Genomic DNA, 14,860 nt, shown 5'->3' with positions numbered 1-14,860 from the left:
GGAGAAAAAGGTATACTGCGCTTTTTTGGGGTGCATTAGTCTATAGATATCTATGAGGTCAAGTTGGTTTATTGTGTGATTTAATTCTTCCAGGCAACTTTTTTTTTTTTTTTGCAATTGAGAAAACATTTCCAATTTTTATTCTTAAAAATAGCTATCAAAATTGCAAAGGCGGACTTATAGTCACTTCTGAAGGAGAGGGTCATTTTAGAATGTTATAAGAATGCATACTCAGATATCTAGTTAAACTGCGGTTGCTCATCAGGCTGCATTTATTCCTGCATTTTCTCAATCAGGTCTTCCTTGTATTTGCCTTTCTCTTTTCCGACTTGCCGATATTTGGCTTTACATTCAAGAGGTTTTTTTCCGACCTTTATCCAATTTCAGGCTGCTGATAACCACCTTGAGTGGGTGAATGCCCACTTGCACAGTCTTACCACTAGCCTTCTCACGCTGCACTCTTTCGATGTAGACGACATGCTTCTTTCTGTACACCTGGACCACCTTGCCAGTTTGCTGACCTCAGTAATGTCCTCGCACCACCTGGACCTCGTCGTCCTTGTGGAAGGGCATGGAGCGCACATTGTACTTCTGCCGCAGGTCCTTGGACAGAGCGGAGGACATGATTTTCGTGTGCACATGTGAGGGGGCATTGATGTGGTATTTGCAGTTCTTGCTGTGGTCTGAGGTAATGAAAGTGTTGAACTTCATGGTCTGGCAGCGTCAGGCTCTTCACGCACCCAATCCAGGCAATTTTTCAATTTTTCAGCAAGATACCTCTGGCCCAGGAAACTCTGGCTTCAAGGATACGTGCTACTTTCTCTGTGTCTTCTATCTTGGAGTAGATGTTCCCAAATTCTGCTGCTGCATCTGCTCAACTTAATGGAATCCTTTTTCGATAGGCCAACATTCCCCACAGGGAAGAAAGGGTACACACAACTGTTGATTATGTAGGCCAGCTGCCTGGTCACAGGGCAGCTGCATCAGATTCAAGACTATGACGTAGGGAAGGCAAATTTTTAGCAAGACCTACTGTGACACAAACTTTGGGTCATTCTTACTGGAACTATAGTTAAGTATCTTACTTGTCATAATTTCAACCACCATTTTTGCTTTCAGACTCCATAAATGCCTCAAACCACTAACTGGAAATTCAAAGCTATCTAGTAAAGAACTAGGGGAAGGAAAGTGTTTATGATGTCTTTTTATTTTTTAATTTTTTCTTATTTCTTTCGACTTATTAATTCACTATAGAGAAAATTGGTCTCATCTCTGTTTATTCTGCAACTCCTGCAGATTAGGAATGTGGTTTTAAGCAAACCATTAATTTTAACACAATTATATTTTAATAAAGCATACTAGATTTCCTATGGAGTTTATTACAGTGGGGGGTTTTCCTGAACTAAAATAGTTTTGTGGCACCATTTACCGCACTTTATAACAGTCTAAATTATATGAAAGAATGCAAACAGAGTGAGAAAGATCTTAAAAATAATTTATCCACTCTGCATCTCTTTTCAATATTCCTCATCACATGATCACCCTTTCTTGTACTTGAACATTTACAGTAAAGGGAAATTCACGTTCTTAAAAATCGGTCTTCACTTTTATTTTACAATTATGAATTTAACAAAGATTGTCATTATAGTGAACCAAAACTTATCTGAAACTTACCTAATAGTTTATTCCATGCTTAAACAAATGAAATGCATTGCTCTCAAGTCAGCACTGACTTACAGCTGATGCTCCAATGGGTTCCCAAAGCTGTAAATCACATAGGAGGTGACTGTCTGTATTCCTCCTGGTGAGCAGCTGGTGATTTCAAATCACCAGTGAGGTGCTTCCTTTAGGTCCACCAGAGGTAGTACTAAAATTATTCTGGATAATTCCTGTAATTTAATTCTACCTCTACTTTGCTTTTTTTCTAATTTCTATTATTTTCACTTGTTATTTTATGTTAAATGTTTAAAGAGACAATGTTTCAAAATAATTGTCTGTTTAAATAGAAAAAAACATCAGTCTGTGGCTGTATTTCTAAATTTTACCTTCCCTTTAGTGCAACCACTAAAACTATTGAAAATAGTTTTGTATTTCATTAAAAAATTGGAAACATGAATACCATTTGATTTAACAATTTCACTACAACGAGTATTTTCTACAGAAATAAAGAACTGCGATATAAGCATATATATGCACATTCATGCTAATTATAATGTTATTTACAATAACAAAGAGATGAAAACAACCTGAATGTCCACCCACTGACAAAAAATAGATACAACACAATGGAATATTATACAACACACATAATAAAATACAAAATTACACACATATACAATTGTATTACCCGAAAATAAATGGACGTACAAGATTATAAAATATTATGGATAGTAATAAACACTGAAAAAAATAGGTATTCCATGTACTCATGTTAAAAATATACAAAGACCAAAAAGCAGATGACTAAACAGAACAAAGGAGTACTACAGCACTACACAGTTTAAACCAGGAAAAGAGTGCCTCACAGTTGTATCCTATAAACATTCAAAATGTGCTAGATAATTCTGTATGACCTGGCACAGAATTTCTTTCTAGCAATACTCTTGCCAATATCACATAAAGTTATCTGTTACGCTAAGACTTTGACAACACTTAATTATCTGAATATGATGAATGAAAAACTAGATCTATCAAGTTGTTTCTGTAATTACATTTTCTTAGTTTCTTGTAAGGTTGAGTAACTTCTCATATTGATTAGATATGAGAATCACTTATTTCTATATAAATTATCATTTAATAAATTTTGTCTTATTTACTATTGGCTATTTTTGTCATATATATATATAAAAGGACCGATCCTTGGAGAGGGACATCATGCTTGGTCGGGTGGAGGGACAGCACAGGAGGGGAAGGCCCTCTATGAGGTGGACTGATTCACTGACTGGGGTAATAAAGATAGGTGTATCAGAGACTGTGATTGGCACAGGACAGAGCAGAGTTTAGGGCTGTTGTACATAGGGTCACTATGAGTCACAAGCGACTTGACAGCACATAACAACAACAACATGTACAACATCCTTATATTCTCTTGACCCAACAACCCATTACTAAAATTTTTCACCAAAATATTTCCATGTGTACATAAATCTACTATTTAAATATACTAATCATTCCAGCACTGGTTATAATGTCAAAGAGTCAAGGACAACCTTAAAGTGAATGATTAAATAAATTATGATTCTTCCATACTATGGTAAACAATGCAACCATTAAAAATAATAGGACATGTAAGTAAAATAACAATTTGAGGCCATCAGCTGCTCTATGGAAGAAAGATGGCCAATCTCCTCCTGTGGGATTAATTGCCTCTAAAAACCCACTGAAGGGTCAGCTGTGGGTCAGTTCTGACTTGACAGTACACAACAACCACATTCTGGGGAAGAGAAATTGAAGTGGAATTGTGTCACATTCATGATCCAAAAGAACATTGCAAGATTTGCCTTGAAGTAGAGTACTGTCAGTGAAAGAGTGATATGCTTATGCATACAGAGAAGAGGTGTTAGTACAACTATTGTTTGAAGTAGAGCAATGCCCTTAAAGCTAAAGATGAGGAAATAATGATTTCTCCTAACTTCGTACAGTCTCAAATGGATCAAACATGCAGTCAAGCATTACTTATGATTACTAGTGATTGGAATGTGAAAATGAAAAAAAAAGGAAGAATAATCAATAGTTGGGAAATATAGCCTTACTTTTAGAAAAGATGTTAAAGAGTATTTTGTGTATGTGTGTGTAATATTTTTATATACATAGAAATATGTGCATAATTTACAAATATAAATAGAAACTAGGCATACATTTCCTGACAGATGGAATACACAGCAATCAAATTGTGAAATGAGATGATAGAGAAGCTTATTGCTGTCAGACAGAAGGTAGACTTTGGAAGAGAACATCAATTGCTTCCATACATGTTCACGTTGAAGCTGAGGAAAATTAAAACAAGTCCATAAGAGCTAAAGCACAACCTCGAATGTGTCCTACTCAGAAGATATACTTGATACAGTGAACACTGTGGGATGACATAAAAATCTTGTAGTAAGAAATTAAGAGGTCATTAAGAAGACAGGAAAGAAATTAAAAATTCTAAATGGATGTTAGAAGAAAATGTGAAGTTTTCTATAGAGTATAGAGAAGTTTGAAGGCAATAGAAGAAATGAGGTCACAAGAGAACAGAACAGAAGTTATCAAGGACACTTCTTTGAAAGGGCAAAGTATTATAATGAAGTGTGAAAAGATCTGGAGTTAAATGTGGATGGGGAAGTGGAAAGAGAAGAACACACTCAGAGAAGAACCATTTTTAACCTTAAATAACTGAAAAAAAAAATTTAAGTCTTGAGTTGCAACAATGAAGAATTCTATGGACCAAGTGTTGAGTGATGTAAGAAACATCAAAAGAAGATGAAGTGAAACATCAAAAGAAGATGAATCATTGCACCAGAAAGAATTGGTCAGTGTTCATTTACTCCCTGAGGAAGCATATGATCAAGAGCCAGTAATACTGAAGGAAGAGGTCCAAGTTTTATTGAAGACATTAATTAATAAGACTCTATGAATTGAGAGAATGCTGATTGAAATATTTCAACAAATAGATGCAGCATTGTAGATGCTTCACACACCTATGCCACATGAACTGGCTAACCTCCTGAAGAGATTAATATTTAGGCTCATTCCAAAGCTCATTCCAAATCAACACAATGTGGTAGTTGTAAATCTATATACTTAATATCACACACAAGTAAAATCTTATAGAAGATAATTACTAATTATTGTTACTAATAAAATAAATTACTAATTAATAATTGTTGTATCACTACACTGACAGGGAACTGAGAAAAGTTCACGATTAATTCAGCAGAGTTTGTGGAATGAGGGATATTATTGTTGATGTCAGATTGGTTGAAAGAGAAGATCACTAAAAGGATGTGTAACTGGTTTATTGACTATGAAAATACATTAGTCTATGGAGTAGTAACTAATGTTGGGTAACAAAGAAGGAGAATTTCAGAACAATTCATTATACTTATATTGACTAGTAGCAAGACCAAGAGGCAGTTGTTCAAACACAACAGGACACACTGAATAATTTAAAATGAGGCAGAAGCTATATCCTTTCACTACACTCATTCAAAACATTTCATCACTTGACCAATAAGTAACATCATGAAAAGTGGAGAAAAGATGAAGTTGTCAGGGGCTTTATCTTACTTGGAAGCACAAGTAGTATTCATGGAGCAGAGGTCAAGAAATAAAATGATGCATTACATTGGCCAAATCTGCTGCAAAGGACACTTTTGAAAAGAAAAGATTGCACTTTGGATACACTCTGTCATAGCACAGTGGGTACAGAGTTCTGTTGATAACTTAGAGGTAACACCCTCTCTAGCCGTTTGAATCCACCCACCACTCTGCAGGAGAAATATGGACAGTCTCCTCCCATGTTATTTACAGCCTCTGAAACCACACTAGAGGGTCAATCCAACTGCACAGCCAATGATTGTTTCATTTGTTGCTGGATTTGAAAAATGCAATAAAAAGTACAAAATCATGGCTGGAGAGTCAATCAACCCAGCTGGTGTTCAAGAAGTTATAAACTGTATGAGAGAAGATAGCTCCTTTTTCTCCCAAGGAACTACTGGTGGATTTGAACGCCTTTGGGCTAGCAGCACTGGTTGCTTCTGAATATGTTGCCAGAACACTAACAGAATGACAAATCACTCGCTCTGTTTTGGAAGAAGGACAGCCAGATATTACTTAGAAGTGAGCATGGCAAGACTTGTCTCACAGATTTGGGACTTGTTCTCAGGAGGGGCCAGATCCTAGAGAAGGACATCATGCTTAATAAAATAGAAGGTCACAAGAAAGAGGACACCCTCAATGGGATTGAGAAGCAATGGGCCCAAGCACAGTCTGGACGGTGAGGAAGGTAAAGAACTGGGGCAGTTTTGTTCTGTTGTATTTAAGGTCATTATGAGTGCAATTTACTTAAGGACATGTTGCTAATCAGCCCAGTGGCGAGAATTTTTGTTTTCTTGGTGTTGAGCTTCAGTCCATATTGAAGGCTGCAGTTTTTGATCTTCTGCACCAAACGCTTCAAGTCCTCCTCAGAAGCAGCAAGCAAAGTTGTGTCATCTGCATAACGCAGGTTGTTTTTCCATTTTCCTCCAATTTGGATGCCACATTCCTCCTCATAAAGCCTTTGAGACATAATATGTATCATAAAAGCAAACATTTTCAAACGTGCTCCAAAATATGAAAGGCCATATGGATATTAGCAGTTTTTGAGGAAATTTTTCATTTCTCTAGCTGGAGTATGTGAGAGAAAGGAAAATACATTTTATGGGTTATAGTTTAATTTGTGGAAGAAGAAAGAGTTTGCACAGTAATTTGAAATAAATTATTTTAAGCAGATGCATATTCATTCAAAATAAGTAATTATACCTGTGTTTATACAACATTTATAATGCATCTAGCTCTTTCAGACTGATGCGTTCCATCAGTGTACGTAGCTAGTTGTATAGCCAATTTTCTACAGAATTCTTTATCAGAGAATAATAGAGTTAACCACATTTTAATGTTTCTGTTCATTAGTAATTATTAATCTGAATGATATAAGTAAGTATAAATAGCACTCAAAGGGAAAAACCCCTTTTTTAAAGAAAAAATATTGATTTTGAGGTATTTGAGAAACTGTCATGTAGAAACATGGAATGGGTAATTTGAAATAAGGATCTAATTTTCAGAAAACTAAAGCAGCTCTGGTGGCCTAAGTGTAAAGAATTGTGCTGCCAACCCAATGACAGGTGGTTTGAATCCCTTAACTGCTCTATGGAAGACAGATAGGCGATCTCTTTGCATAAGATTTACAGCCTCTGAAAACCATCTGAAGGGGCAGTTATTAGTAGATTCTGATTCCATGGCAATGAGCTGAGTCTCAGAAAATGGCCAACTTATGTAATAACAGCTGTGAGTCTCTGATATTAAAATACTAGGGTTATCCTCGACATAGATACAAGACAGACAAGGAACAGGTCTGAGAAAGAGCAGAAAGCACTGAACATGGATGCTTGGGAGACACCAGAGATTATAGGATTGTGTGAGATAGACTCAGATTTGGGAAATACCAGTGCTGGTGAAGCAACATTCCAGATGATGATCTGAAATCTGCCTTTCAATAAGGAATACAATTAATAAAAAGTTAAACTTATATTGGTGGTATCTATCGATGAGTTGAGAGCTAGTGATTTAGTGTTGAGGAATTGCTGTTCATTCAAAGGTATGCAGTTGGAATCCATCAGCTGTTCTCTGAGAGAAGGATGAAAATTCTTCTCCAGTGTTATTTACTATCTCTGAAAACTGGTGGGACAATTATGGGCTGTGTTCCAAGTGGCAATACACAACAACAAAAGCAATAATTGTTCAGATTGTTTCCTTATCCTCAGAATCATTACTCAAATCTAAACAGGTTCATAATGCAAAGTGTTTCAAATACAAAACTAAAATCTCAACAATCACTGGTTTTGTTTGGAAATATTTCTCATGATTCAGTGAAATACTTGCCCAGTTTCAATCCAAGTGAAAAGTTGAGATTTATTTTCTAACTGTATCCATCGCTTGAGTGTTCTATTCTTCTGAGAAAATGTGATAACTTGCATCTGTTATATCTTCTAGCCAAGTCTACACAGTATATACATATGGTCTTCATGGATATTAACCTATTTGCTTAATTGATGTTGAAATGTTGAAACTGATTGAGATGATCCAACCATGCCCTAAGAGTATATATATAAATCTTTAACTTAAAAATCCTTAACTTTAAGTACATTGTTTGCACTAGCATGTTGAACACACAAGTTTGTCTTAGACAAAGTACAGCCAGGGTGCTCCTTTGAAGTAAGAATATAGAAACCTTGTTTTATGCACTTGGAGCATTCTGTCAGGAAGTCCTTGGAAAAGACATCATATTCGGAACGAAAGAGTGTCAGTGAAAAAGAGGAAGACCCTCAACAAGATAGATTAACACAGAGACTGTAACAATGGGCTCGGGCACATCAGAGGACAGTGCAGGATAGGACAAGGTTCTGATCTTCTTCGTTCATGGGTTTATATTGTAGGTTGTAGGCAAGCTGATTGCACTGAACAACAATATATAACTTATATTAATGAGAATAAAAAAATCTTTATTTAGATATGCTTCAAAGTGGTAATATTAGTGTTTCTAAAATGACTAATTTTAAAAATAAATCCAACAAGTCACACTTTTTTTTTGAGGAATAGGGTTATAGTTTGGTTGTTTGTGGTTTGTTTTTTTTTTTTCATAGATGCATTCCTGTAATTTTGAAACTAAATCCAACAAGTCACACAATTTTTTTTTTTTTTGAGGAATAGGGATATAGTTTCGGGTTTGTGTTTTTTTTTTCCATAGATGCATTCCTGTGATTTCTAGAAGAGAAATGATCATATTAATTAATTGACAAGTTTCCTTTTCCTTTCTTCATGCTGCATAGATCCAGAGAGTCTAAAAATGTTGTTTAGTTGAATTTACACAAATTTAGCTACGTGTGCACTCAAGGTGAATTTCCTCAGAATAAAGGGCTGATTCCTCAGGCCTTAAAACACACTAGGTATTAAATACCAGTTTTCCAGTCAAATAAGATGTATTTTTGAGCATTGCAAAAGGAAAGAAAAGACAAATATTATGGTCCATTGCTTTTGATAAATACAAATCATCTAAAAACCTTCAACCTAGGAATTAAGTATAAGCAATGCCCAGTTGTCCCGGAATTCCCTGGAGAAGAAATCAGAAATAATTGTAATGTTGGAGAAAAGCTTAGCAAATGAAAAAATCTAGTTAGATTCCTATACAATCTTCCCCTAACCCCTTCACATTCTTTTTCAAACAACAAAAACAAATTTGGGTACTCATACAACTTGAAAGTGAGCATTCAAAGTTTTGATTTCTTATCTGGACACCTAAACTTTTGGCCATGTGCCCAAGCCCAGTGTAAACTCTTTTGCATGAGACAGAGTGAGGTGCTCTGAATCTCAGAGTCTATTTCTTCCCTAGATGCATGCGTATAATTCCTATTAATTTTAATGAGAATTATGTTTGCACATTGAGGCAGGGTAAATCCCTTTGGGATGAATCTTGCTCTTAGATGCATTCATGTAATTTCCATTAAAGGGACAAAACCCCAAGGGAGCCATACATGGGTGCCCCAGGGCAAGATCTGACCCTGTGCATAAAAAAAATCCTACACAAATCATAGGGTTATCCAAGACTTGTGGATGCTCCAAATGTAAGAAGTAAGAGAGTATTTATTTAAGTCTGCATTTTGTATTCAGATGTGAATTTCTCATAAGAACTCCAATTAATTCCTCCTTGTCTAAAGAAGAAATGGCTACCAAATAGTAGAATTCAGTCTTAGAATATTCCTGGAAAAATAATAACCAATAAAAAGTAAACATTATCATGTGTTTTTACAAGAAATAGCATCACTGAAATGACTTACTTTTAAAGAGACAATTAATGAAAGCTGTATTAATGAAGGAAAAAACCCCTCACTTCACTACTCTTACTTCCAGAGGAGACATTGAAGTTTACAGACAATTTAAGTCTTTTCATCAGTGAATCCTGTGTGAAAAGTTTTTAAGTGGCCGTAATATATAATGAATAATCTCAGGGCAGAGATCTGTTTGAAGGAGATATGATTGATGGTCTATCATTCCTAATTCGCTGTTTATACTGGTAGCAAGTCTACTGGGAAAATGCCTCATTCATCAGGGTATTAGTGTATTCAAGCAACGTATGGCACCTTCATTTTAACAAACTAAAGGAGAAAAGCTAAATGGGGGAAATTGACAACCATCTCTGATTCTATGATAATGCAATTAGGCTGCTCCTCTCCAGAGCTTTTGCTAATTCACAAAACAGCTTCAGTCGGCAGGTCATAAATATATGATCATTTTTCACACTTTGAAAAGTAATGATGCCTTGACATGAATCAATAAATCTTGGTGAAGTCCTTTATACTTTTATGTTCAGCATGCAAGTCAGTCTTAAAACTCGTGTGTATTAAATCTGACTTGCTATCCAGCCTGTGTTTACATAATCTAATTTAACAAAGTCTCAAATAAACGTGTAAATGAAGTGTTTATAGTAAGCACAAGGAAAGTTTCCCTTTCATTGAGAAAGTGTGATATGGTGCATCAAACTATTTTAATTTGCTCCCTGAAATACCCATATTTGCAAATGTGCCACATACAGAGAGCTGTTGCTCCTAAAATTTGGTAGTTTCTATATTGGGCCTTACATGTTATGCTCAATAGCTAAATTAGAAAAAATACTGCATATAACACAGTATGTAACACATTATTTATCAAAAAGGATGCGTTGCAAAACACTGCGAAAACATTTAAGTTAATAACTATCTCTCAGACCAAAAAGAAGAAGAAAAAAGTGGTTTGCTCATCTTTCTAAAATAATCGCATAAAAGTACGTGGCCAACATATATACATATATTAAGTAGCAAATACACACAGCAGCACAGCATTTTCCCCCTAACAATCATAGTTCCGCATGCTCTACAGGGAATAGAAAGATGGACAGCCTAATGAATACAGCAGGTAGCAAGCGGTTGAGGTTTGCTTAAGAATGAATTATCAAACCGCCACAAATTGCCAATTTAAAGAGGTTATGCTATACAGTATATAGCATTTTATTTTTTATTTCTGGAATGGTTGACAATTTTCCTGGGTGAAAACTGAAATGATACTAAATCATAAATATGCCTGCTGTGTTGTCATTCACATTAAACTCTCCCTTTGTTTTGTTTATTCACTGTTCATGCTTGCGGGGGAAAAAAATGATGTGCTTTATACCAGGGGTGGACGAAGTCGCATTTTCATCAAAGATCTAGATGACAATATATTTTTAAATTAAAACTAAAACAATCGGTGCTTGCCTCATGAGTCTTTCACAGTCATTTGGAATTATTGATGAAAATAAACATTGCATAGAAAATTGTTTTTGAAGTGTTCGCATTCTGCTTCATCGTCATTATTTGATATTTGCTATAATGAGTAATTGATATGATGTACTATCTATAAATAGACTGTGTTTTCACAATACAGCATCTATGGAGTGATGGAACATCGATTCCACTGATTGAAATTTCCATTTTGTCTTGTGTTCTATAAACTTACCTTTATGCACACATATTCCCTACAGGCAGGATATTACTCTGCAAAAGTGTGCGATATCTAATACATTAAAATTTCTTAGTAATTTCGATGTTTGAAAACCGATTATGGAACTACATATCATCTGTTATGATTGAATTGCACCCTTCCAAAATATGGGTCAATTTGGCTAGACCATGATACTCAGTATGACACAATTCTCTCCCATTTTGTGATCCAATGTAATTATCTTAATGTGTTATAAATCCTAACCTCTGTGATGCTAATGAGGTCGGATTAGAGACAGTTACGTTAATGAGACAGAATACAATTTTGAGATATAAAAGAGATTAAACAAGTGAGCAAAGAGTGAGGACTAGATTACCACGAAGGAAGAAGACCTGGAAAAAGAGCTTGTCCTTCATATGCAGAGCTCCTGCTCTGAGAATCTCTTAGGCTCAGAAGATTGATAGGAAGATACACAGAGATTGCCAAGGAACAGTGATGGGGAAAGATGACGATTCTTCCCCAGAATCAACTGAGGGGAAAAACCTTTCACTTACAGCTGGTGTCCTGACTATGTACTTACAGCTTTGGTGGCCTAGTGGTTAGAACATTTAGCTGCCAACCCAAAGCATGTTCGAATCCACCAGCCGGCCTGTGGGAGAAAGATGAGCAATCTTCCATTCAGTTTACAGCCCCTGAAAACCTGCTGAAGGGTCAGCTGTGAGTCAGTTCCAACTCCACACCAATGATTGTGAGCCTTCTAATCAGTAAGATAATAAATTCATTTTTGTTTAAGCCTCCACTTGTGATATTCCTGTCGTTGCATTACTTGATAAGTAGATACCCCCTCATGAAGTTAGTTTGGGAAGATACATTACAAATGATTACAATCAAAGCAACAACAATTGGTACTTGACAATAATATAATGGAAGGATTTATATTCTTCAGATTCCCTGCAAAAACCATTGAACCTTCTTATAATTCTGGTTATAATGGATCCTGGTTTGATTTCCAGGTAAAATATGCAGTTCCCTCCAAAATGACTGCATTTATTTCAAAACAGGCCAGGAAAAGCCATGCGGAACAACCTCTAAAATTATTGGACTGAATCCTGTGTCTTGCCCTCTAAAGTGATCACCAGTCAGTTGGAGGCCTGGCATCCAGTTTTGGAAGGCTCTTGCAAGGAAAATATTTGGCTTAATGATATAATTTAGTGACAATTTAGTGACAGTAGGTCTAACCTCAGCTGAGTGACAATGGAATTGAAAAAGTAAACCAGTGGGAGAGATGTGACTGTGGCTGTTGGGCAGCAGCAGGGAGGCTGCAGGGGTCACTCTGATTGGCATTGTCACTTTCCCCATTCATCAAGCAAGGCCAGACTTCCTGAATCATTTACCAGATGGGGCAGCTCGTCAGTTTAAACACCTGATATGAAGCCATCCGTCATCTGATAACATGATCGCTGGGCTGCAGCTGGCTGGGTGCTCTGCAGCCCGAGTGCACATGTGATGGACTAAAGCCAGGGAGGCAGGCTTAGCCGGGTTGCCCTCCCTTGATAGGATTTGCAGTCCTCCACTGGACCATGGAACAGGTGGAGGCAGAGAGAGAATGAAAAAATTACCATGTGTTGCAGGGATTAGAGCCTTACGCACTCAGCGCTCCACTTGAATACCAATCGAAGCCAGACTAACTTGAGTCGCAGCAACTTCAGGCCCCATCAGCTACCAGAGAATTAGAAGATATGCAGAAGAAGCTGGAAAACCTGGGATTCTGTGGCAATAGCAACTTTTAACACTTTCCACCTGCTTAATATTTTTGGAGAATGAATAACTAGAAGATGAGATTGTCTCCTTAAAGTCAACTTTCTTTTTTTCTCTTTAGAAACAAAAAGAAATAAATGAAACACCCTGAGTCTTAAGAGAGAAAGAAAATAGCGCAATCTCTACAGAATCATCACAAATCTTGTTATTTTATGCTCACCAGGGGGAAAAACCCAATACAACAAAGAATCAGACAAAGAGACAAATTATGCACACTCAAATGGAAAGTGTTTGTTGTCAAGTGAAATATAATTATGCTGATTTAAAATATTCACTGTTCAGATAGGCCACCTTTACTGGAATAAGGGTTAACCTTTCATAGGAGAATGAGCTCCCGCTTAATTCCAGGGTAACATAGAAATGGGGCCGGGAGGAGGGGTAGTCCCTTTCTACGCTGCCATCCTGCTCTATGAACCCCTCCTTTTATTCATAAAAATTAAAATTGCTCAATTGGAGAGTCTATAACTGAGATAACAAGTTAACTAGTAAAGACTTAATCCTCTTATGTCTTTAGTGGAATAATATAAAGAAGTTTATTCTGCTTAGCATATGACACTCCTTATTGTCCTAATTCCTTGCACGCGTCTATACTCACTTATTCACTCTTCTCCACTAACATTGACCCATCTCTCATTCTCTTTCTCTTCCTTGGTGAGTAATTGAGTGTCTCCATTCCAAATGACCTGTGCCTTCAAAAGATCATTTGTTGTACATGACTTCACAGTTGTAAGAGAGTGGCTTTCTTGCAAATGTGGATTCTACCCCTGATTTCTCTTTCCCTCCTTCACATTTTTCTGTTGTCCTGCAAACTTTTACAGAAAGAACTATCTGCTCCTGCTTAGATAGGAATGTTATGCGATTAGTTACACAATAGAAGAAGACTAGACCTTCTGATCTCCAAAAAGGCAGTTTTGCCTTCCGTCCCTTTGTGTTATTCACCACTCTTTCCTCTAAGGAGCACCCTGGTCGCACCAGGCCTTGGAAAAAAGACAACATGCAGGCAACAGTAGAGGGTCAATGAGAGAGAGGATGACTCTCAGCGACATTGACTTCTACAGTGACTGGAACAACGGGCTGGAGTGTGTCAGAGATCATGAGGATGGCACAGGGTAGGGCATGGCTTTGACCTGTTGTTTGAAGGGTCTCTGTGAGTAACCTACTTGGTAATATTTAGTGAATAACAACAACTCTTTGTGATTCAGAGATTGAGTGTTCGGTCACTTAAAAAAAAAAGGCCATTGGTTCAAATGTACAAATAAATAGCTCAGCAAAAGTAAGACTTGATGCTCAGCTTCTATAAAGATTACAGCCTAGAAAATTCTATGGATAGTCCTACTCTGTCATATGGGGTCAGTAGAGACAAAATTGACCCAACAACACCTAAAAAGCAGAGATCCCTTTCTTTACCCTCTGTTCATAGTTCAGTTTTACATGCTAATGGTTAACACAGAATATAACAAATATGTAGAGAGCATATAAAAGGAAGATAGACAAATGAAAGGGCATTTGAGAAAGTATTAATAAGGGGGTAGGGGTGGGAGCAGAGGTGTGAGGATGGATGGAAGCAAAATCACAGGGCAGCACAATTCGGTGGGTCGAGGGGAGGGGTAAAGAAAATGGGGAAGATCTTGGGGGGACCTGAAAAGACAAGATAATGGTTGGCATAGTCCAATAGCGATCAATTTTATAAAACATAATGAACAGGAATGACTGTGAGAAACACAATCTGAATGAAGAATAGTGTGAAACACAATGTATTGGAACTTTGTAGATATAGAATATAAAATATAAA

The 14,860-nt window shown here is 36.6% G+C and overlaps 1 pseudogene; it reads right to left on the bottom strand.

The window, feature by feature from the left end:
• LOC102856003 overlaps positions 1–711 on the bottom strand; it is a 15,474-nt pseudogene extending 14,763 nt beyond the window's left edge.
• Positions 712–14,860: the final 14,149 nt, after the last annotated feature.

This window comes from Elephantulus edwardii, unplaced genomic scaffold (genome assembly GCF_000299155.1).
Source record: "Elephantulus edwardii isolate Elephantulus edwardi_28Jun2011 unplaced genomic scaffold, EleEdw1.0 scaffold00036, whole genome shotgun sequence".
Lineage (NCBI taxonomy): Eukaryota > Metazoa > Chordata > Mammalia > Macroscelidea > Macroscelididae > Elephantulus > Elephantulus edwardii.
Note: the sequence above shows the minus strand (reverse complement) of the source record. Positions and strands in the feature narration are given on the sequence as shown.